The sequence below is a fragment of the Strix uralensis genome, chromosome 2 (assembly GCF_047716275.1).
Source record: "Strix uralensis isolate ZFMK-TIS-50842 chromosome 2, bStrUra1, whole genome shotgun sequence".
Lineage (NCBI taxonomy): Eukaryota > Metazoa > Chordata > Aves > Strigiformes > Strigidae > Strix > Strix uralensis.
In genome coordinates, this window is record NC_133973.1 from 58,001,835 (window position 1) to 58,026,129 (window position 24,295).

Below are 24,295 nucleotides of genomic sequence, written 5' to 3' on the forward strand. Positions count from 1 at the left end.
ATCAGTTTGAGCAATCTTTCTCAAACAGTAGAGGTGCTTAGTTTCTTCCTCTTATATATAACTTTCCAAACTTGATTCTGAAATAGAAATCTGTACGGAGAATATATGAAAGATAAATTGAGGGTTAGTTAAAATAACGTCTTTGCTTTTATTTTAAATTAAATTGCCATTCTCCTTAAAATATTTTTTCTCGCTTCTTGTCTGTCCTGAATGGAACGTAAGTTCTGAAGTTTTGGAGTTTCATTATGGCAGAAAAATGCATGACATACTTATTTTTAAGGAACAACTTTAGGTGGATTAGACTGTTATTACTGTTTTCTCGGTAGGATTATTGAGGAAAAAATGGTTACACAAATATATACGAAATGATTAGCTAAGATTCTTCAGCCTTTCATACTTTCAGAGTCTAAATGGTATTTTTGTTGCCTGGGAATACAAAATGAATTAAGTTTGATGCAATGTGGCATACTATGAACAGTGTTAACCAAACTGGTTTTGGTTTGGGTCTTGGTTTTTTTTTTTCTGTTGCAAGTTTTCTTGACATTCTGTGTATGTGCATCAACTTCATTTGGAAAGTTAGATGTTCAGAAAAGATACACCAAATGTACATGATCGTGTTCATGCAGATGGTGGTTGTGTGGACATGTTAGGTACTTGATTGAGTAGGCCATGTATGTGTGGTATGTTCCAATTGTTGAAGAATCTGAGCAGCAAGACGGTAAATCTCACCTTAGAGTCAAGCAGTTATGAATTTTGATTGTGTTGTCAATACTAAGTTGAGAGCAAATATTGGGAAGCTGCCCAAGGTTTTGGAGGGAGTAAGAGAGGAGTTGAAAACAAGCTTAAACCACAGCTTAATGTTGCTTTCATATGAAATTATTCTTTCTTGCTTAACTGTATGTCTAGGAAACAAAAAATGAGGGTAAGTTCCTGTAATGTTGTGTGGTGTACTTTTTGTAAAACAGGATGAGATGTGTGGCTTTTCATTTGGATGGAGGTGTGGCTGTAAGCTGTTCTGTAATTCTGAAAGTAAAAGAGCAGAAAGTATTGAGAATTTACATAAAGCTGGGTTGTAACTGGTATCTGAAGGAGAGGTAAGGAAATTGATTGTGTTCTGTGTTAATCACAAATTAAACTGTTATTTCATCTGAGGAGCCTAAGAGTGATATCCAGAGGGACAGCTTTCCCAAAATGCTTAGTTTATTTGGCTTTATTTCAGAAAAATCACAAGGTGGTGATAATTAAAAAGGGCAAAAACATTGTAAAAAAACCAAAACCAAACAACAACAAAACCAGTGACACTGTGTTGTAGATATTTTTATTTATTCAGCAGTAAGTAGCCTTAGCTGTGTTAACAATGAAAAAGTATTTGAAGATAATAGTAGCACCTGTATTACACTGAGTAATTTAAACTTTAAAGTTAAGTTAAAATTTCAGAGTGTTCATGGTAGTTTTGTATAGTTACTTTCTTTAACCTTTCTTTGAAGAATAACATAAATCTTTAAACCCATGCTTTTCTTTTATATGAAGTTTAACAGCATTCAGAGTTCCCTCAGTGCAGATAATTTAGCTGAACTTTTTTTTGTCACATCTACGAAAGTCAGAAATGTCGAAGTGTGGAAATTTAACACAAGCACAGAACTCCCAGGAAGAAGAAAATCAAAACAGTGCATGCGAAACTATCTGAAACATTCATGACCAATTGCAGTGTAGTGATGGCATCTGCTGTGTTTAGTTCCAAGTGGTGAACTAATAGAGCTACAGGTTTGGATTTCATGCTAAAAATCAGTAGCATGCAAGTTTGCAGCAAAATATTGGGAGGTATAGGTAATGGCTGCATAAGCAAGTAAATGGACTCAAGAGAAACAGATTACTAGAGTATTTGGTGCTTAGGCCCATACATCTATGCTATATGTGATTTGAATGTTTTCTGTCGGATTAGATTTACTCAGATCCCTGGATGAAAGCTGTATAAGGTTCTTTGGAGCTCTGTGTCCTTTTAAGCATTGGAGATTGCTTGATATGCACCTGGAGAAGACTTCCACTATAGCTTCTTGCTAAAGCAACCAAGTACACACCGGAACTTAGTGAAACAGACCATCAAGTAGCAACTGATGACTGTCAGATTTGCTTCAGAACTTCACTGCCGCTCCAAGCGAAAAACACAGTGTAGCCATAGAAGGCCAAATCCAGAATTTAGCTGTAGTGGCATACCAGCCTGTGGCTGTTGCTATTCAGGCATAATTCTACAAGTAGGCAGTTCTAAAATGATAAAAAATTGATAGGATGTCTGCTTTACTATCATTGAAGGATGTCATGATTGTCCATCTGGGAATTTCTTAAATGTTGACCTTTTGGTTTGCAGTCTTTGGTTAACTAGGAACTTAATAAGCATAATGATGGAACCACAGCACAGGAATTTCAAACAAGATACACTTTGCAAATTCAGCCCAGGTCTTACTGTCTTGTGATGCATGAAGTTTCACATGAACTTCCAACACTAGTAACAATGAACTGTCATATGAGTAAATAATTATATCAGTCAGGTAATCAAAATGTGATCTGAAAACTAAATACTAGAAATTTTGTGTTATACTAAAATTCCTTTTTTTTTTTTTTTTAAATATATGCCAAATTCTGCTCTCAAATGCACAGATGCAACTTGTATGAAAACCAGCTGGAGCTGTACATATGTAGAAACAACATGTGCTTGAATATGGTGGAAATTTCAGGCCACAATGTTCAAAACACTGTGTTCTTTTCCATACATTTTATTTAGACAATTGAAAAAAATTTTTCAAAGTATTATTTTTTGGGTTTTTTTTTTTATTATTTTCCTACCTTTATATGAGCATAATTTGGAAAATAAGTTGTTTCATATTTTTCTAGAGTTACTTAGTATTTTACTATGTTTCAAATTTTTACAATGGGAATTCCTTTTAAGGGAACCTTTAAAATGTGCTGCAGAAGCAAAATCGGAGTTTCATTGATGACACCACTGTGAAATTTAGTAAATTCAACTATATATGCCAAGGGATGTCAAAGACAACAAGAAGGGCTTCTCTAGGTACATAGGAGACAAAAGGAAGACTAGGGAAAACAAAGACCCATTGCTGAATGAGATGGGGGACTTGGTTACATAGGACATGAAAAAGGCTGAAGTACTACATGTAACAAGTCAGGAATGCCAGATCCCAGAGACCAGAGAGAAGGGCTGGAGCAAGGAAGATGTACCCTTGTTGAAAGAGGATCAGGTCAGGGAGTAGGTCCGTGGGCCCCAATGGGATGCACCCTTGAGTGCTGAGGGAGCTGACAGATGTCATTGCAAGGCCACTCTTGATAATCTTTGATCAATCATGGTGACTGGGAGAAGTGCTTGAAGATTGGAGGAAAGGAAATGTCACTCCTGTCTTGAAGAAGGGCAAGAAGGAGGACCCAGGCAACTACAGGCTACTCAGTCTCACCTCGATCCCTAGAAATGTGATGGAGCAACTAATCCTGAGAACCATTTTCAGGCAAGTAAGGATGAGCAAATCATCAGGAGTAGTCAGCATGGCTTCACCAAGGGGAAGTCACGTTTGACCAACTTCATAAATTTCTATGACTGGCCTGACAGATGAGGGGAGAGCAGTGGCTGTTTTCTGCCTGGACTACAGTACGGCCTTTGGCACCCTCTCCTATAAGATCCTCACAGAGAAGCTGTTGATGTATGGTCTGGATGAGCAGACAGTGAGATGAACTGAAGACTGTCTGAACAGCTGAGCGCAGAGGGTGGTGATCACCAGTGCAAAGTCTAGTTGGATGCCAGTGACTAGCAGTGTGCCCCAGGGGTGAATTTTGAGTCCAGGGTCCCGTCCTGTTTAACATCTTCATTAATAACCTGGTTGATGGGCCAGTTTACTGATGAAGACAGTGTTCAGAGGGATCTTATTAATGTGTATGAATACCTGAGGAGAGAGTGTAAAGAAGTCAGAGCCAGGCTGTTTCAGTGGTGCCCAGTCACAGAACCAGAGGTGATGGGGACAAACAAATACAGGAGACTCTGTCTGAGCACGAGGAAGCCCTCTTTTACTGTGAGGGTGACCGAACACTGGCAGAGGTTGCCCAGAGAGGTGGTGGAGCTTTTCTCCTTGGAGATATTTAAAAGCTGTCTGGACGTGGTCCTGGGCAAGCAGACTCTAAGTGCCCTTGCTTGAGCAGGGGGGTTGGACAGATGATCTCCAGAGGTCACTTCCAACCTTACTCATCCTGTGATTCAGTGATACACTTCAGACTTGATCTGGAAAAAAATGAGGAAACAAAAGTTTTTCTCAATGTTTTTCTGTTCCATTTTGATTTAAAGGGTCAAATTACTTAAAACCATTCTTTTGGAATTTATAAATATTAGAATATTAATTTTAGGTTTAAGGATTCATAATAACCTTGCTGTTTATGTGTTTCTGTGTGTATTTGTATATGAGAGATATATATATATATCAACTATAATTTTCAATGTTATCTTGAAGCAATTTTGTTTCATATATATACTGCAATTTATGTCAAATATGGCTCTAACTCAGAGGGTTTCAGACATTCCCATGCAAACATGTATACATACTTCCGATATGTCATTAAAAACGCATTAATTAAATACTTACCTACTTGAGTATGTGATGGGTCAGGGCCTTTGTTTCCAGTGTTTTTATTGTCTTGCCTGTAGTGTTTCTCTAAAATAAAGGACCTTAGTAGTAGTGTAATTTAAAAACAAAGAAATACCCTTTATATACATTGTTTAAAAAGAGGAAAAGATTTTAGTAATACAAATGGTCATCACTCTCTTATGAAGAATCAATCTGTTCTGTTGAAAAAGTTCCAAGTGATGTAAATCATTGCCTTAATTTAAAACACTACTTCTTTGCAGTTTCTTCCATTTCTAATTCATTAATTGATCCCATAGTTACGAATCATTTCTGTACCAAATCTAGTGAGAGCTCATTAAAATTTTTCAGACTGATTAAATGGCATTAGGATTTATGAGTCTCAGTGGACTTTTTATGTCATAGAAAAGAGGAGTTCAAAGAGAAATTTTCTGAGACTTTTTTTGCTACAAAATATATAGTGAAAGAGTAATAGATATTCAGAACATTATGACCATTTTGTAATTTTAATCTATATTGTACAAGCAATTGTACAAGCAAAACAGAGGGTGAAGAAGGCTGGTTCAGCACTAAGCACTTAACATGACCATTATTATTGTGAGCTTGTGTAAAAAGGATGCCAAAACCTATTTTCTATTTCTTATCCCCCCATTTTTTTCCTTTTTCTAGTTTTTTTTTCCTTCAGCTGTACCACTTCTAGTATATAGAAGTGTACACATGTAGCATATGTATTTCACTTTCTATGGTTTTCAGATAAGCAGTTAATTTATTAGTGATGTTTCTGTTATTCCTTATGTATACCTGGAGGTTGAATTTATTAGGAGTGCTTTAAATAAGGTACAGAAATTACAAAGGCATGAACAGCCGTTTCAGGTGGTGTACTGAGCTGTAAATTGGAATCCCTGCTGTTGAAATCATGTATCTTAGTCATCATAAATGTGCCCCTTTTCCATTTAGTAAATAAATTGACTTGCACTGTCCTGAATGTTTACAATTCACAAATCAGACATTTTATTTTAGAAGTAACAAAAGCATTAAATGTAAAATATACATAGACTTTTTTCAACTTAGTTCAAATCTACATCAATGGCTATCTCTTCAACCCTGGGTCTAGTCTATTTTTTTAAATAGGCCTACATTACCAAGTTTTCCTCAGCTGAAAACTCTTCTAAACAGCTGTTCATGGTATAAATAATTCTGATTTACCCAAGTTCTGCTGTCTTACCTCTTTGGACTTACAATTTTTACAGGTTATTTTAGCATACTGCTAGATACTTACTTTTTCCAGGGGTATACCCTGCCATCATAATGGTCATAATCCACCTGATTTTTAAAGTGTTAGGCTGCGTTCAGTGGAACAAAGAAGTGTTTGTCATAGATTGCTGTTGTTCACATACACTACAGTCTGTACAGAACCTGATACAGCACGTGCCAGCAGCCGCTTACTGCGTGAAGAGGGATCAGTGTTGCTCCATGACTCCTTCTAGCTGCTGGTGTGTTTTCAGGTAGAAAGCAGAATTTGGGCTTTCTTTTTGGAAGCCACTTGACTTTCTCATCCATACTGATGTAATTACAGTTCATGAATTAATTCAAATTAGGAAGTTGATGGGTTAGAGCCAATAAAAAACTTTCTGTGACATCTGATTGGTTGGTGCTAACTCCTGTGTAGCCGAGTGGTTAGTACATTGACTGAAAGACTGGGAAGTTTAAGTGTTTCTGGTGCGTGTGTTTTCTTGTTGGGCTTTTTTGGAGATAAGTTCCTCACTGCTTGTACAGTGTCCCTTTGGAGTCCTTATCTGCAAGGTTGTGCTCCCTCAGTGTTCCCATTAGCATTGCATCCTGTGCTGCACAGTGTCCAGCTTCCAAACAGAGTAGAGAAGACTCTCCCTTGGCAGAAAATTGGTGTGTGTGTGGGTGGTCCTCCCTGGGAGGTGGTGGGACTGCTGAGGAACTGGTTCAGTGCCATGAGAGCTTGAAACCGCTGCTCCTGCCTACACACGGCATATTTAAGTTTGCAGCAAAAGCAGAGTTCACTCCCTTGATAAATTTAGATTACATATGGCAGATTTTACTGTTACTGTACGTGGGGTGATTGGAAGGTGAATGAAGTATGTCGCATCATTTTTGTGTACCCAGATGAGTTTAGTTGTTCCACGCAGACATACCCTTAAGTGTTGAGAGTGGATAACAAGTGAAATCTTAAAGGCTATACCTATGGGCTTCAAAACAGAACATTTCCACTTGTCTTCATTCTGACCAAGATCAGGTGTCAAGTCTGGTATGAACCTCCCTTCCTGACTTTATAGTTGTTTGAGAAATGAGTTTTTTGCTTTCACGTTTGCATCCAAAATTACCCGATCGCAACAGAGTCTATTGTGTCTATTTCTCAGGAACTAAACATCCCTTGCAGTTAATATTTTGTAAAGAATAATTTTGAAAAGTAGTCCCAGCATATTCTTAAAATGTCAAGAAAAATTTGTTCCACAGAGAACATAACAGCAATCTGGGATGTCTGTTTTCCTTTTAAAGCAGATCAGAAGAGAGGGTTGTTCTTATCTTGGCCACTGTGTGGAATGCTTTCTCAAAGACTTCCATGGGCTTTTTGAGCACTCTTCAACCTGAGGAGTTCAGTCTTCCAGTTTTCGGGTTTTCTTGAGGATTGTCCTAGTTACCACATGGTACACTAGCTGTTTGCTCAGGAAGGTTCTTGACTAGAACTTTCTCCTGAATTCATAAAGCCTTTACTTTTCTTGCTCTGCAGTGTAGCTGATGACTTATTTCTAGATGGCAAGTTGTGATTTGAGTATTTAGTATGTGTTGCTGGCCTAGCTCTTGAATTCCTGCTACTGTGGGGCACTGCAAAATAATAAACAGCATAACTTTTTACATTCCCACCCTGCTGGAGAAGCTATTGCTTTCACACAGACACTGGAGAAATTTAAAGGAATAAATTATTAATAAATTATACCTTTAGATTGCCTGTTAGGCTATTTATGTGTTAAGACCTCCATCTTGAAATACTGCTAGAAACTTACAGCTTGTGATACAAAGATCATAGCACTCTAGTGCAATGTACTTTTTATGTGATACACTGCTGGACGATCTGTTGGCTGAATCCTATGCCTTCCTCAGCTTCTAAATAGTCTAAGCATGTAGCCCTTATTTGTGTCTCCCAGGCTGGATGATGAAGTCTGTGATTATGAAGCTCAGCTTCCAGCTTCGTAAGTGTAATGCACATGGCTGTAGAGAGAAAAATGTGAGATATTTCACCACATCTAACAATCCAGGACTTCTGAAGATCTTCTATACACATGTACCTTTTCCCTAAATCCATAATAGGCCACTATTTTATAATTACAAGACAATTAAAGGAAAGAGACAGTTACAAAGTTGTTTGTTTTGTTTTCAGTTATTATGCTCTCAGTTCACATGGTTGATTTTCTTCCTCCCTCTTCTCCTGAGGCATGTGTGCTTGCATGTGTGCACACCCCACCCCCATGCTGGCAGTCTTTATTATATATTTGTGGAAGAAAAATGAGATGTTGCATGGCTTGAAAGTAATTTAGCTCTTAAGTGTTCCAGACATTGCCCTTGTTACTGCAGTGCATGTTTATTTATGGATTTATTTGTCTTATGGAGATGAAAAAAGTCATTGAAATTCCATGCAAAAAATAACCTGGTCAAGGTTTGCTTTCATTTAATGTATCAGATTGGAAGAGGAAAGAAGGATTATAATTGGTTCTTAGTCTTCGGGGTACCTTACTTGGTGGGGTGGGGAGGCAGAAATAATTTTTTTTTCCTTGCATTTGTCTTGATAATGTATCAAGTAGCTGCTAAGGGACTTGACGAAATGTGATGCAGAATAAGAAATTATGTTCTGCAGCCTTCTTTGCTTGTACGTGAGGTGAGTGTGTAAGCACAAAGAGACGGGTACACCTCCAAATTCTATAAGCATTATATTCAGATTAGCAGGTCACTGGAGATGTGTTGCTAATTGTTTTAGGGAACTCATTATGGGTATTATCACATATTAATTATGCATGTTAAGTAGTAAAAAAGAGGGGCGAAGATCCTTCTTTTATGATAAATTGCTCACTGAGTTATCTTTGCTTTCTTTCAAGACCTTGAGCATTTTTTGGAGATGCCAAACAGAGCAGTCATTGAATAATTAGATTTTAATTAACAAGATTTTTCACAAAAAAAAATGTTTTTAATGTCTTTTGGGTTATAGCAAGCATGAATAAATCCTCTTTCAGAAAGATGTAGTGCACTGATCCTCTCTGTATCTCGTTACCTTTGTAATCACCCCACAGCTTGTTGTAACAATGCTTTTCAACAGTTTCAGGACAAAGAATGAAGATTGAAACACGGAGTTGCATTGTTAGCAGTATTTTTTGGTTGCTTTTTTGTAATTTATTGTCATGGGGAGACTTCCAGAAACCTTTGAAAGACTAAGGTCAGCGATGTGTTGTTTTAATGCACTAAGGCTGGGGGAGGGAGAGTTCATTTGTTTGCTTCTTTTTCTTGTTTAAGTTACTTGCTGTTTGTGGAGATGCAGTTGTAGGTAATTTTCAGAGAGTGGGTATTCATGGTAAGGTTCTGCTTATTCTGTTGTGTGGTAAAGAATTTGTAAGTCTGTTTTTTTGGCACGGTTGCAGAAACCTACATACAGGACCATCAATTAACACTGACAAATTATTTATAGTCTAAACAGGGCAAAGCATTTTGCTCAGGCTGATTGCTGTATCACAAAATAAGTGCACTTACAAGATGATTACAGAGTGTACTCCATAAAGCAATGTTTGAGAATTTTTTTTATTATTATTGTGATAGACTGGTGGTATAAAGATAAAAGACCTTGTAGCGCACACAAGAGCTGAAGAAGTGACAGCTTTATCTGCTAAAAAAGGATGCTTAACATTTCCATTCCGGCATCTCTTTATCTTAGAATAATAGCATGGTTCAAAGCCAAGAAGCAAATGGTTCAAGTTAAGCTTCAGTAAAACTGAAGTGGTTCTAATTTAAAGTAGAAAACAATTCCAGGTAGTGGTAGAAATGCTCTCCTCCTATTCCATCAAAGAAAGTTTTTCTTTTTTGTCTAAATAGTACTGAATATAGGAATTGCTGTTCATGCTCAGATTCAGTGTCCATCTTATTTGGTACCATCTCTGATGACAGCTAATACCAGAGGCTTAATAATTGCCTTTTAGCTAGAGGGGGTTAATTTACCCATTTAAATGCTGTTGCTCCCATATCAAGTAATTGAAGGCTCTTTTTTAACAAAAAAAAAAGGGGGCTTTAGTAACCTTTTCACAGTATTTGTTTTTTTCTTGATGCTGATGACTACCTGGGACAATGCATTCTGCAAATCTTTTGCATATGTTCTTAATTTCTTACCTTTAAACTTCTTTGAATGTCAGCTTTTTTTCATGTTATAAATGAGAAAGATAAGCAATTGATCTGCCGCTCAGTATTTCAGGTACTGCTCTTCACATCCCTTTTTATTTCTTGGTCCATAAGTAAAACACTTTACAGTCTGTTCAGACTCTCACCACCTGAAATGGTTGTGTTTGGGATTTTTGGGGGGGGTTGGGTGGTGAGTGGGGGTTTTTTTGTTGTTTTTCTTTCCTCATAAGCATTCTGACTGCATTTCTTCAGACCCTTCCTATCAAAAATGTTTTAACGTAGAATAGTGTCTGTGACATACAGTACATAGAGTATTCCAGATGAGACAGCATTATATATGTCTGTGAATATATACAATATCACCCAAGCTCTTGAATTTTCACTGAGCTGTCTACAGTGATGTCCAGTACTTAAACTGAATGTTACAAGATGCACGTCATTTATTTTTTTGTCCAACTAATGTGTATTGCTTACATTTCTTGACCATTTTATTTCGTTTGACACTTGACTGCCCAGAAGACTACCTAGTCACTCCGAGTTTCTTACAGATATTTCTTACCCCAGCTGTGTCATCAGCAGATTTTACAAAGTATAGAGGTAAGGCTACTAGTCAATAATTCCCTGAGTAACAGCGGAATTCTTTTAAAATACATCTACAACAACTTTCTAAAATAGTAGCATGGTAATGAGAAATGTTTTTTAATGTTAGTAACTCCTTCACTTCATAATTTAGTTGCTTTGAATCTCAAGGTCTTGCTGACTAGCAAAGACTAGCTGATGAGATTTCATCTGTTACTGAAAATATCTTCTGTTTGAGAATGTTTTCCTCCATTAGGAAATTGTCCTCTTTCTCCTGAACAGATACCTGGTCACAGTGATCCATTCAATTGCTGTCTCCAGAACACATTATTGCATCCTGCAGCTTCAGACTAAAGCGTGGAAACATTAGAGGTTGCAGCCTATTGTCCTGAGCTTCGAAGCTATTACAGACTCAAAATATTACTGATTCAAAAAAAGTGCCATGGGCGAAAAGCATAATAGTACGTAACTTATCTTAATGCTTTCCACTTTCAATAATGCAGTTACCCCAAGAGAATACTAACAGAACTTTTTATTCTGTGAAGAATGATCATGTATCTTAGGTAGAATGCATCTGCAGTTTTAAGATTAGCTATGATAAATCCATTGAAGACTGCTTTTAGTTGTGAAAAACTGTTTAGTTTTTAACTTTTCAGGCTTTTGACTGAGAAGATTTTGGTTTTTTTCTTAAACTTCAGTGAAAAGTGTTTGTAATTATTTTAATGTTTTCCTCAGAAGATAATAATATTTTCTAATTATAGTAAAAACTATTACAATGGTCATGTGATAACTTCCATGAAGAGTTATGTTGTGTAGAGCAGGTGTTTGAAGTTGAGGAAGCTGGGAATACTACAGTAATGTTTTCTAGGAGTCAGGAATAATGCTATGACTCTACCGTACTATGACCATTACTGGACCTGGGAATGCTCCTGAGTTTCCTGGTGTTTGTGTGCCATGGCTACTCACTGTATACATCATATTTATATTTAAGTACACATTAAACCCTGAGGAGGAAAAAGCATCAGACCACGTCCACCAGATGATAGGCATGGAGCCTGCTCTGGACAACTGTTAGAGCACTATGACATATATATAAACATTTAAGACTGTAAATACAGACATAGCTTGTAGAAACTAATCACTCTCCACACACACATACTGATTGTCATTTATTTAATTAATGGTGTGGCCTTTTTAGTGAACAAGGTTCCAAGTTCCTATTTTAGATGACAAGCAAGCATTGTCCCTCAATTTTCCTCAGATTTAAACAGTTAACAGAGGTCATTTCTGATAGAATTAAGAAGTGAATCAGCCATCTCTGCTTTAGCTTTCAGCTGTGTTCTCAGCTGCCCTGGTCCAGCAAGGAGCAAAAGTGGTTTAAGCAAGACAAATTTCAGTTAATAGCTCAGCAATAAGAAGGAGAAGAAGAGAACGTACCAGTGATTCCTGAAAGACTGTATTTTTAAAGATACTGTTGAAGAAAGATGACGAGTGTAGGCATGGAGATTGTACAAGGCACAGAGGTCAGCATGATATAAGACATACAGCGGAAAGTGGGAGAAAGAGATAAAGAATGCAATTAAGTGAAAGGATAGAAGATGTCTAGGGAGTAGAAGGAAATAAAAGCAAGACATACAGTAATTGTGAGTAAGATAATATAGGGCCTTGAAGGTGAAAATGAAAACTTGAATTTGTGACTGCATTAAGCAATCTATATAGCTTCATTGTAAATTATGAAGAGTTAATAGTGTGCAGTAGCCCATTTGTCCTTAACACTTTCCCAAATATTTTTTAGGGAGTGCAGATAAGAGTGAGGAAACAGTAGATAAGTTAATGATGTATATACTGAAATAGTAAAAGCATTTACTTTTTTGAGGCTAAGCATTCTGTCTCAAGGGGGTTGGTAGATGGTGTGACAGGGCTAACATTACAGCAAAAACTCTTCAAACATTTAGAGCGCTACATGTCTAAATTTAAAATCTCATGAAGATAGTGGAAAGAAAAGTCAGCTGCAAATGTGTTCTTTGGCATGTCTCTCAAAGTGAAGAGGTTTTCTTTAGAAACACTGATGTCAGAGTTTCATATTCTATTCTGTCTTGCATTAACTAATAATTCTAAGGCATTTGGACAATTTATTTCTCCTGTCGATTTTTTTTTTTTTCTTATCATCTTAGCAATCAGTTGAAGAGCAAGTACGCTTGAAAGATGATGGTTGACTTTGAGTAGGCTGGTGGAAGACTGTTTTACTGATACCTCACTATTTGCAGCTCTTCTTTACAGCTGTGGTGGCAGCACATGACAGCCTTAAATTTCTTTAAGATGGTTAATATTCAGTGGAATAACTTTCTTGTTTCTCTCATGTTTTGGAGAACTGATTTTGTTTTAAGATGAAAGTGTTAACGAAGGATGAATAAAACGTTCCTGAAGTCAATTATTCAGAAAAGGCCTTCAGTATAGTTTCTCTCAGAAATTTTGAAATGTATCCATTCTTTGCAGGAACAATTCATTCTCACCAGCTTTCACACCATTTTTAAAAATCTGTGAATTGAGTCCTTAGTTTCTCTGTCTGGGTTGAGTATGTGATCTGGCTTTGTGTAAAGTGATTACTAGTAAGAGCTTCAGGCTCAATGTCAGTCCAAGGATGAAGAAATCCATCACAGAATGCTGTATTTTAATAAAAGGATTTCAGTTACTTGGCAGTATGAAGACATAATAATGCTTGTGACATGCTGTGCTGCATTGCTTTAGGATCAGACTGAACGTTGGAATAATAGCAGCATCGAGAAGAAAGGAAAAATAGGATGTCTGATTTGAGCATCTCTTTTTCTCCTATTGATATCTATATTTAGCTTAGTGTATGATATGCCAGGCCCTAGTTATAAAGACCTGTGAAAGAAACTACTTGGATTCCAGGTCTTGCATGTTAGGAATCAAGCAACATGTGATGCATAAACTTGCATAGAATTGGATAGATCCTAAGGAAGATCTGCCACAGGATGCAACTCTTAGGCTGTGTGATAAAAGCTTGTCTGCACACCCATGAAAGAGCTCAGAGAGGCGACAGCAGGTGAGGGATCCCAAGTCACACCCGGCCTGACTGCTCCCAGGCTCACCACGGGAGCCATCAGCCCATCAGAGGCCCATCTCTACAAGGCCAGGGGAGCACAGAGCCTGCAAGGCAGACGGGAGCCCAGGTTAAGGACTTGGAGGGAGGGACAGCCTGTCCAGGCCCTCCCAGGGCTGTCCCACAAGAGTCATCGAGGTCAATCAGCCAGCCATGAGATCCATTGAGGTGAATCAATGCTGGATCCCCTTTTGAACTGAGGGGAGATGCTGGCTGGGGAATGGCACACAGTATGGGCTGCAGGACGAGAGCATTTTGGGATTGCACAGGATTTATTACAGGGAAATATAGGGATAAGGGGATTAAAAGGGCTGGATGTGTGTAAATAGCTCCTGACCAGTGCAGTCTGTCCTATCTTACCAAATTCCACTTCCGACTCTTTTCCTGGCTGAAGGGCATCTGTTCTGTGTGTCTGTGGCTTTGTGTCTGTGCATGTGGCTAGCAACTGGAGTCAGACCCTGGGCAGAGACCCATGTGTCCGCGGTGCCAGCGGCTGGAGCGAGTGATAATCTTGGTGCCGGCAACTGGGCGAAACCAAGTGCCAGCCCCCAGCGTGGCACCACAGGTTACAGGAGCTGGGCCCATGCATCTGCAGTGCCAGTGGCCGGACTGAGTGCAGCCAAGTGTGTGAGCGCTAGTGAAGAGCCAGATGAACGAGCCTGTGGGTTAGTGTGAGTGCTGAGTGTAGTTGCATTGATCTGTGTGGCTAGCCATATATATATATATATATATACACACTTATGTATGTGTTTGTGTGCATGTGCCAGCTGGGGATACATGCTCAGCCTTGCTACTGTTTGGACCAGGGGGCACGGAGCTGCGGCTGCCTCCCCTCTGTCAGGCTACAGCATTAGGTCCTACACCCAAACAACAGTAACCCATTCCCTAGGACCACGTTTCTCTCCATAAAGGGAGACTAGATAACCAGTTCAGGTGTGGATGTTCCAGGTAGGTAACTTAGTCCTTCTGTTTCAGTCTCCTAATAAAACCCCTCCTTTCTAAACATCTCTCAGAGCTGGTTGAGCTCTTCCATCCTGGTTTCCTAGTTTCTGCTCTAGGATCTACAGTGTCGTGTTTTCTCCCACATTTTCTGTTGCAGTTCTGCTGGGACAAATCTTGCCCCATTTATTCCCATCTGGGAACATCACCTTATTCTAACTACTTTCCCCACCCCCTGACTCAGGAAATGGAGATCAAAAAATGTCTAAAGTTAATATTGATTATATTAGGACAGAATCATCTTAGTTTATGGCAGGAAAAATCTTTAGTTGTTCAGATCTGTTGATTTTGCTTTGTATAGCAGAGATGCCAGGAAGTGGAGCGTACGAGAAAGAAAGTATTTCCCTTGGTCTGGCAGGCAGGGCTTCTTTTAGGTAATATTTGCTCTAACATGCAGTAGGTACAAAAGGTCAATATGTAGTGTACTGGTAGTATTCTAGAAATTATTCTTAATGCTTTGAGAAATTGAAAACTGAAACAGAGGAATGCTTAATGATACTTAATGCATATTTTTTTAACTCTTCTGTAGAGACATTCTGGTTAGAATGAACCTTGGAAAGTAAGTAATCCAGCCTTCTGAGAGCAGGTCAATACTGAACAAAGATCAAGTTGCTCCAGGCTCGTCCAGTCAGGTCTTTAAAGCCTCAGAGGGTGGAGACCACACAGCTTCTCTGGGCAACATTTTCCAGTGCTTAATTCTTGGCTGTGGGTTGGTTTTGGGGTTTTTTTTTCCCTTTTTTTTTTCCCCCTTCTCTCCTTGTATCTAGTCAGACAGAACCTTTCCTATTTCAAATTAGGACCATCATCTCATGTTCATACTAACCACTTTGGTAAAGAGGCCGTCCCCATCTTTTCAGTAATGTCCTCAGAGATACTGCACAGCTGCTCTTTGGCCCTCCTGAAGTCTTCTTGGGGCTGAATAAGCTAAGCTCTCTTTCAGCATTTCCTCATAGGGGAAGTTGCTTCAACCCCAGCCATCTTGGTGGCCCTCTGCTGAACTTCTTGAAGTTTGTCATCATCCTTCTGCTTTCTTCTTTCCTAATTTTAATGACTAATGAACTTTTCAAGTATAGCCCTTGTGTATTTGAGAATTATGCTACTAAATAGTAACAGAATTTCATAGTCAAGCTTCTACTCAACAGATACTGTTAACTTAAATTATGAGCCAGATAGCCTTCCACAATTATTTAGATTTCCTTGGAGTTGTTGTTTTGTTCTGTGTTTAAAGATTTGAAGAATGTACAGAAACCTGACACTTCTTTTAGTTTTAACACATGACTAGGGAATTGCATAGCACAAAATACACATAGTAAACGTGGAGCTGTGGCCATCTTCTGTTTCCCCTTCCCCTCTCATCCATATTACCCAAATATGGGGGGGTATTTTACATCATCTTCTGGGCAGAGGCCATCCTCCTTTCAGTATCGTGACCACCTTTAATTTAAACTCTTTCTCATTTCTGTGCCCCTATTTGATTTTGTTTGATGTAAGTTACTGGGACCAAAAATTTTTTTCAATAGAGGTAGTCACTGTAAAAGGTTGTTTTAGTTTCTCACTTTATGCTTTTTATATCTTTCTGTAAATAAGTTCATGAGTATTTCTTTCTGTTTCTCTTAAAATTTCTTTCTCTACAATGCCTTCCTTCTTGCTTCAAGGAGAAGAAAAGGGACAGATTGTTTAAGGAGAATCTGGATTTTCTGTTTATAGAGCAGTAAATGTTCTGAAATGAACTGCAGTTGTATATGTTGTAAAATTGCTTTTGTTTGACAGGTTAATAAATCTCAGTTGGAAGTCTGAATGACTAGAGGTATTAAAAGCTTCTGTTGCCTCACAAAAACAAACAAACCAACCACCTTTTTGCATTTCTTTATAAATAGAGCAAAGGGCTCAGTACTATTCCAGTTGACTGTGGCTCTCATTTTATTTGCAAATGCCTTTATGGGTCTTTGACACAGTTTGTATTTTTTTTTTTTTTTTTTTGTGGAGAGCATAAACAAAAATCACCTTAATTGGCAAAAAGTTAAAAATGCCATGGTTCTTCAAGAAGTGCACACGTCCGTCGTGCAGACAATGCAGTGCCAAACCTCCTGTTGACTTCATAAGCTTTTGCTAGTATCAATAAGTTTATGTATTTTATAGAACTTAAATCTGTGTTTTCAAACTTACATCTATGTTGATCTTGTGGATTCATCTGTTTTGTCACTTTCATGCACAGACACCTGAGACAAATTTACCCTATATTCCAACTGTGAGAACAGTTAACTAGGATATCTTTTGTTAAAAGGCTTGTGAAGCAGTATTGTAAAAGTATGTAGAGCTTGGTTGTTGATGTCATGATTAATTTTAAAAATGGAAAATTATTTGTTAGTTGTTTAGAAACAGATTTTTAGTGGAATGCAGAAGGACACTGGAATGAAAAAAACCAAAAATCTGTCTTAATTTTTCCTGTGTGCCTTCTTCAGATTCAGCAACACTTTCTGGGATGGAAGCAATTGGAGAAAACAATAGGAAACCAGGTACAAATATCAGTGGTACGCTGTACTGTGTCTGATACATAAATTCAGTCATGTCGGAGATACTTTAATATGTATCAGCAGTGTCACATGAAGTGCAGGATATGAATTGCAGCTTGTTTTGCTGAATCTGTTAGGAAGTTTAGCAAGGACCTCACCCACTGCATTTTCCAATTAGATATCGTTCAGACAGGCAAAGTGTCATTGCGTACATTTGAATTAGATTGAACATTTAATGACAATGAAATATCAGATAATGTAGAACTTAAGACTACTACCTTTCCAAAACATGTTTGATGCTGTGCTGGTGGTACTTTTATGTTGAATTGAAGAACAGTTTTAGAAGAACATCCTCGGGATTTTGTCCTGACAGAGTATAGTGGAAGTTGCCTTTTTCTTCCCAGCCCTTCCTGAGTTACTATTCTTGACATTTTACTACATTTGATGTTAGCTTTGTAGATGCATGGGTTTATATCTGTATAGAGATATATGCAGATACATATTTTAAACTATATATGCTACATATATGCATTTTGTATAGCAAATGTGTTGAATCCAGGAGTCCATTCGCAGCGAGGCTGCTACAGCTCCACGGCCCCAAATCCAGCCAGTAGCAAGGCTGAGAACATATTTCTCGTAGTCACACAAGCACACAGAGCATATACGAGATGCATGTAGACACATACACTTGCCAGTCCCACAGCACTCACACAAGCACAGAGAGCACCAACGGCCTCATTCTGTTCCCCTCTCTGGCTGATCAGGATGAAGGTCTGTTAGTGCAATATGTTAGTGCATACATATGTGCAATGAGGATCCCTCCAGCAGCTGGAATTAGGCACTCAGCTGGCCCTGGATCCCAGTCTCCCCAGTGGTTGGCACATGGAGGCATGAGCCCCAAGGCCGCAGGCCCACTCTAGCCCTGGGTGAAGATCCTTCTTCCCTTCCACTTCTTCTCACCCACACCCACACAGTGGATGGTTTAGCCCATCCCATGGTCCTGGATCCTTGTGCTGCCCCCCCCACCTCCCACAGAGCGTCTCTCATGCGCACACAGATGGGTCTCTGGGACAGCCCCAGACTCCATGGTCTCTCCAGCAGCTGGCCGTGGCTACCCTATGCCTAGCCTGTCCCTCCAGGAGCCAGTGCTGCCTGTTCTCTCTCCTGTAGAGACATTCCTGGCTCCCAGGCCACTTCACCTACTTGCCAGCTAGTCCAGCATGCCCTTCACTAGCACTCTCATTCACTTGCACACCCACCCTCACCGCAGGTGCTGCACTGCAGCACATGGGCAGGTGCCATGGCAGGGCCGGCACTGAGACCTCCATGCACACATGCATGCACAGTAGTAAGCCCTTGCCCAGGAAAAACTGTCAGAAAAGGAGTTTAATTAGAGGAGATAGGGCTCGCTGTGCTGGCTGGCACAGGCGTGGCCAGGCATGTCAACTGATGGCCCCTGCCCACACCCCACCAGCCCATTCTGTCCCCCATTCTCACGGGGTGCCCTAACCCATGGAGCTTCTCCCACTGGCATGTCCGTGGGGGTCTGTCCCAGCACCAGAGCCCTTGGGGCACTCCTGTGGCACCAGGAGTGGCTGGGCCAGGGTCCTCCACTGCCCTCACAGTGTGCAAAGACAAGCACTTCTGTCACATAAACTAGCATGTGTGTGTATATGTGTGTGCATATGTGTATGTATTTCTAGATATGAAAATGTACAGATCCCTCTCTGTAGAAATGTACTTGGCAATTTTAACTGCTAGTGCTCTATAGATGCTCTTTGGACTTATTAGTAATGTGAAGTTTAATAACCACAGAAGATTTGGAAGGAAAGATTCTTATTAATTAAAAACTGTTTACCTAAGCTGTGCTTCTTTTCTCCAAAGAGGGTAGTTAAGAAGGCACCCAGAGCAGGGAGAAAAACTTTTTTAGTTGATAAGAAAATAGGAGAACACGTGGGAGTGCAGAACCTCAGCTGGCAGCCTGAAGCACTGCCACTGCTAAGCACAAAAACATCTGATGGAGAAAAGCATTTAGAGCGTGGTGAGCAACATCTTTGCTCTCCGTCTAGATGCAAGATGCTGGTAATCTGAAGAAGCTCAAAATGACAATTGTCATTCCATTTTGTAAGATTATCTTCCTGTTTCTTTTGGTAACAAAGTTAAAAGTTGTCATGGTTGAGATTATAATAACAGTAGTTGTAGATAGAGTAATTGTTTCTTTCTAGTTTTAACGCATTATCTCCTGATATTCCATAGAACTACTTGCTAAATTGCTACTTGTCAATAAGGAGACTTTTCTATGGCTTTGAAAGTATTATCCGCAGATGCAGGGTCAATGGAGAAAATAGAAGTTTTAGTGTCTTTTCTCACATTGTTTTCCTTGCTAGGACTAGAACTTACAAACTTTTAAAGAATACAAAACAGATGTGTTCAGCTACACCTTCAAGACCTGCAAACCCAGAACATATATCTCCAAGACAATCTTTATGTATGGATGAGAAATTTCAGTCCTCACTCCTTAGACATGTTTGACATCTGATTTACAAATTTTCTCTATTTAACAGAAACTTACCTGTATCTCACTAGTAGTTAAAATCAATTAGCAAAGTTTTTAAATAAAATAGAAAATGCTACAACTTCTAATCAGAAAAAAATGGGGGAAAAAATTACTTGACATATCTCCTGTATACTGAATCATGGTGTTTGAGATTTTCTTTTGCTTCTTCACCTGACAGCCTGTCCTCTTTTTCTTTTTTTTTTTTTTTTTAGTTACAGCATATTTTACCTGGTAGCCAGAACATATCTTTCAGTGGATTGTGTGGCAGTGATACTTTGTCACCTTGACATACCTGCTGCAGTCTGGTTTCCCCAGGGAATCCTTATATACTGTCTGGGAGCTGAAGCTTCCAAGTTATCAGCAAAATGCAGCTCGTAGCACTCAGCTGCCTGTCAATTTATCCAGATTCTTGGCAATACCTGTGGCAGCATCTATTTCTGAACTGATCGTGTTGCTGTATTAGAGGCGGTTTCTTTCAGGTCATGTGTTGTGATGGTTAGAACAATGTAAAATCACTCCGCAATATGCCATGGTGGTCTTACTAATATATAAATACATGTAATTTGATTTTAAAAAGAAGCAAAGAGGAGTGGCCTGTGCATAGGCAGAGACGACTTAGTTTTTTTTCCCAAAATAAGTATGTGTTATAAGCATGTTAACTCTCATTCAGGTGCTTGTTTGTAGTTGACTGCAAGCATTTGTAGAGAAGGCAATTTGCCTTTGACTTAACTGTGAAGGAATGTGTTTATATCAGTATTGGGGTGACTGAGACACTTCCTAATGGAGTGTTTTATATTCTCATCATAGGTTTTCTAATGGTCACTTTGCAATATGTTTTTTCTGTATTTTTTGCACATTTGTCATTCAAACCTTTAAATTTAGAAGTTCTATTACAGTGCCATCTGTCTCTGCACCAGTGAGTGTGGCTGCACACTTCTGAACAGGAAAGAAAAGCAAATGGTTTTCATACTCTCAGAAAAAAAGATAATTATGACGGCTGGTGGACACCAAGTTGACCATGAGCCAGCAATGTGCCATTGCAACAAAGGTGGCTGATGATGAAGAGTGTTGCTAGCATGTTGAGGGAGGGTTGATCCTGCCCCTCTACTCAGCACTGGTGAGGCCATACCTGGAGTACTGTGTCCAGTTCGGGGCTCCCCAGTACAGGACACATACGGAAGTACTGGAAGGGACTCCAGCAAAGGGCCACAGAGATGATTAAGAGGCTGGAGCGTCTCTCATATGAGGAAAGGCTGAGCAAGCTGGGACTTTTTAGCCTGGAGAAGAGAAGGCTCAGAGGGGATCTTATTAATGTATATAAATACCTGAAGGGGGTGTGCAAAGAGGACAGAGCCAGTCTCTTTTCAGTGGGGTCCAGTGACAGAACCAGAGGCAGTGGACACAAACTGAAACTCAGGAGATTCCCTTTGAGTATCAGGAACCACTTTTTTACCATGAGGGTGACCATGCACTGGCACAGGTTGCCCAGAGAGGTGGTGATGTCTCCCTTCTTGGAGGTATTCCAACACTGTCTGGACATGGTCCTAGTCAACTGACTGTAGAGGTCCCTGCTTGAGCAGGGGGGTGGACCAGGTGACCTCTAGAGGTCCCTTCCAGCCTCAGTCATCCCAGGATCCTGTGATTCTGTGAGTCCATATGAGATCTATGTAGCATTTTCTTATTTTCTGTGTGAGCGTGTATGTATATTATGTGTGGGCATCTGTAATCCATAACATAGTGACACAGTAACATGGCAGCAAGCTTTAGAGTAACAATTCCAACAGTTACAGAGAAAGGGACACATTTAGTTTCAATGGGAAATCAACCCTCATCCTTTTTCCAAAGACTCACAGAAACTGTTGAAGGTCAGTAAATGCAGGATACTTCAGATCAGTGGATTTGTTAGATAAGTGGTGATTCTTACTTTTAATAGAAAATCATTATTGTGTTGGATGAGCAAGTAGTTTTCACTTAAGCATATGGCCTGTTGCAGTGGTTTGAGGACTTTGCCCATGAGAGGTCGATTTACAGGCAGATAAGTGGTAGTTTTCCTTTTAAATTAGTCTGCCATCTGTCAGCTTTATACCCTGTTGACATCTGGATATTATTTCTGATTGAAATATATAGATGAGAGGTTTTTTAAGTAAAAAATATATTAATAAAAAGCTGATGAGAACCCAGATAATGATAAACTTGTTTCTTTGAAGAACTAAGTACCCAAAAGAAGTTACTCATGGCAGAAATTGCGTGACAAGCATAGTTAGTAGTTGCTGATACCATGGCTGGTATTCCCAAACTAATGTTAATGTTAAGCCAGTGTCATGGCTGTGCTAGTTACTAATCTAATATATTAAAGTGGATAAGCCTTAGTTCTACAAAGAGATTATCTGTATAGAGATCATATATACACCATATATTTATAGACATGCATGCATACAGAGAGTTAAATAAACATGTTTTTCTATTTTTGTTCATTGTTTACTCTGAAACATTCACTTACATCTTACACCCCTTCTTTCTTTCACTGAAAGTGACCTGTTATTTTGCTTGTAAGCACGCTTGAGTCAAAATAAGAACTAATAGCCTTTGGTTGAGGTGACTAATAGCATTCTATTATCTGGTAGAGCTGGTCTGCTAGAAAACTAAGCACAGAATATCTGTGGATCATCAATGTATTTTAAGAAAAAGTGTTTCCATGCAGTATTTTAAATAGCCTGATGATATTATTAGGGGAATTTTGACAGAAGTGTTTTGAAATATATTGCAACAGGAGATTAAGACTTAAATAATTTTCTACATATGAATTAATTTTAAGAGTGTATTAATTTTCATATTTATAGAAATACTTGAACTTCGAGTTTACAGTGGAAAGAAATTTTTTAGAGGAGTAGTCTGTTTTAATGATTGATACACATAAAACTGCTTGATATTCACTGGCTTTCCATCTTACAGTTTTCATAGCTTGAAATAACTGGGTAATTACCTAAAATAAACAAAGCAAGCTGATAAAAACAAGCTAGAGATGAACGTGAAAGAAATTATTTCTTTACTGAACTCTTAAAAAAATAATTTTGACATTTTCTTTTTAACTTTCCTCTTATTCTTAGTAGATTGTTTTACCAATAATAATTGTATTGATCTAGTAGATCTTGCTGTGAACTTAAAGTTAATCCCTCATTCAGGGTTAGGAGAGTGCTCTCCATTGAATTAATTATTTCTCATATTAAATAGTTCAAAAGGGGTATATCATACATTGTATATGTAGAAATATGGTGTTTATTATTAATTCTGTTACTTTCAGTGGTAGATTTAATGTTCTTTAGAAATACTGTATTTAGCATACAGAAATACTTTCTCAGGTAGAGGAAATGTAAGAAATTTTGAGTTCTGAGCTCTGTTTGCCTGCACAGTCAAAGCAACTTTGCCAACTAAGAGGCTGAGAAATCATCTTCTGAAAGCATGAGGGCAATTACTTAAATAGATATGATTATCGATGTAATGAGGCATTTCATTTCAGATATGATATTTTTAGATTGCTATAGCAAAATAAATTTTGAAATTGGGACACTCATAATCATAATGCCATGCCCACAGTTGGGCTTGTGTTGCAAGAGCAGGTTCTGCAAAACTTTGCACAGCCATTTTGTGGTTTTACACATACGATCTGCTTTAGGCAAATGCAAGGCATGCCAGGAGTAAGACTGTAGTTTGAAGGGATGAACCCCTCTATGATTTAAACACTGCCCAAAAAGGAGGATTTATATTCCTCTTCAGTCTTCCAGTTCGCTCCCAGCTGTTACGTGGTTGTTCTCCAGTTTAGGAGGAGAACATAGGAGAATAGTTTTCTATCAGGGTACAGACTTGATTCACAGAAGGGCACACAAACACAACCAGGAGACAGATGGAAGTGTACACTCGTTAACAGGAGATTAAAGAAAGAGAAGGAGGAAACAACCTTTAATTGGGAGCAAACCATTAGTTTGGCTCAGCTACCTCGTAGGAACAGGTTAGGAGCCTGATTAGGAGAAAATTGTCTAATATGGTAACTTTTGCTTTTTTTCTTAAACATGTACACGGAATTTAATCTAATGGCATATGAGGAAATACATTAAATTGAAGCATATATTATCCTTGCATAGATGTAACAGACTAATTTTATAACAGTTACTGTTAATACTATTGCTATTTTACAAGTTCATATTTTAGTGGAAATAGTACTTTGAATATCAGTGAGTTCAAAAGAAAGCATTGAAGTAATTGTCTTTCAGCAAACCTACCCCAGAATGACTCAGAGTCAAACCTTGTACTATTGTATTTCAAAATCTGAAGCTTTACAGGTTTGTATCTCTTTATGATGTTAAATTTATTTCGTTTTTCAAAATAGTGTGTTTATTTAAGATCCTAATGGTTCTTCCTAGTGCTGATTATCTTAAGCTTATTCCTCCTCTTTTGTTCTTCAATGTCTTTAACCTTCTTATGA

At 38.6% G+C, this 24,295-nt stretch overlaps 1 protein-coding gene across 1 annotated transcript in view; it reads left to right on the forward strand.

Annotated features, from left to right (window-relative positions):
- Positions 1-24,295, forward strand: part of PUDP (pseudouridine 5'-phosphatase) — a 72,818-nt gene that overhangs the window by 40,237 nt on the left and 8,286 nt on the right. The window lies entirely within an intron of this gene.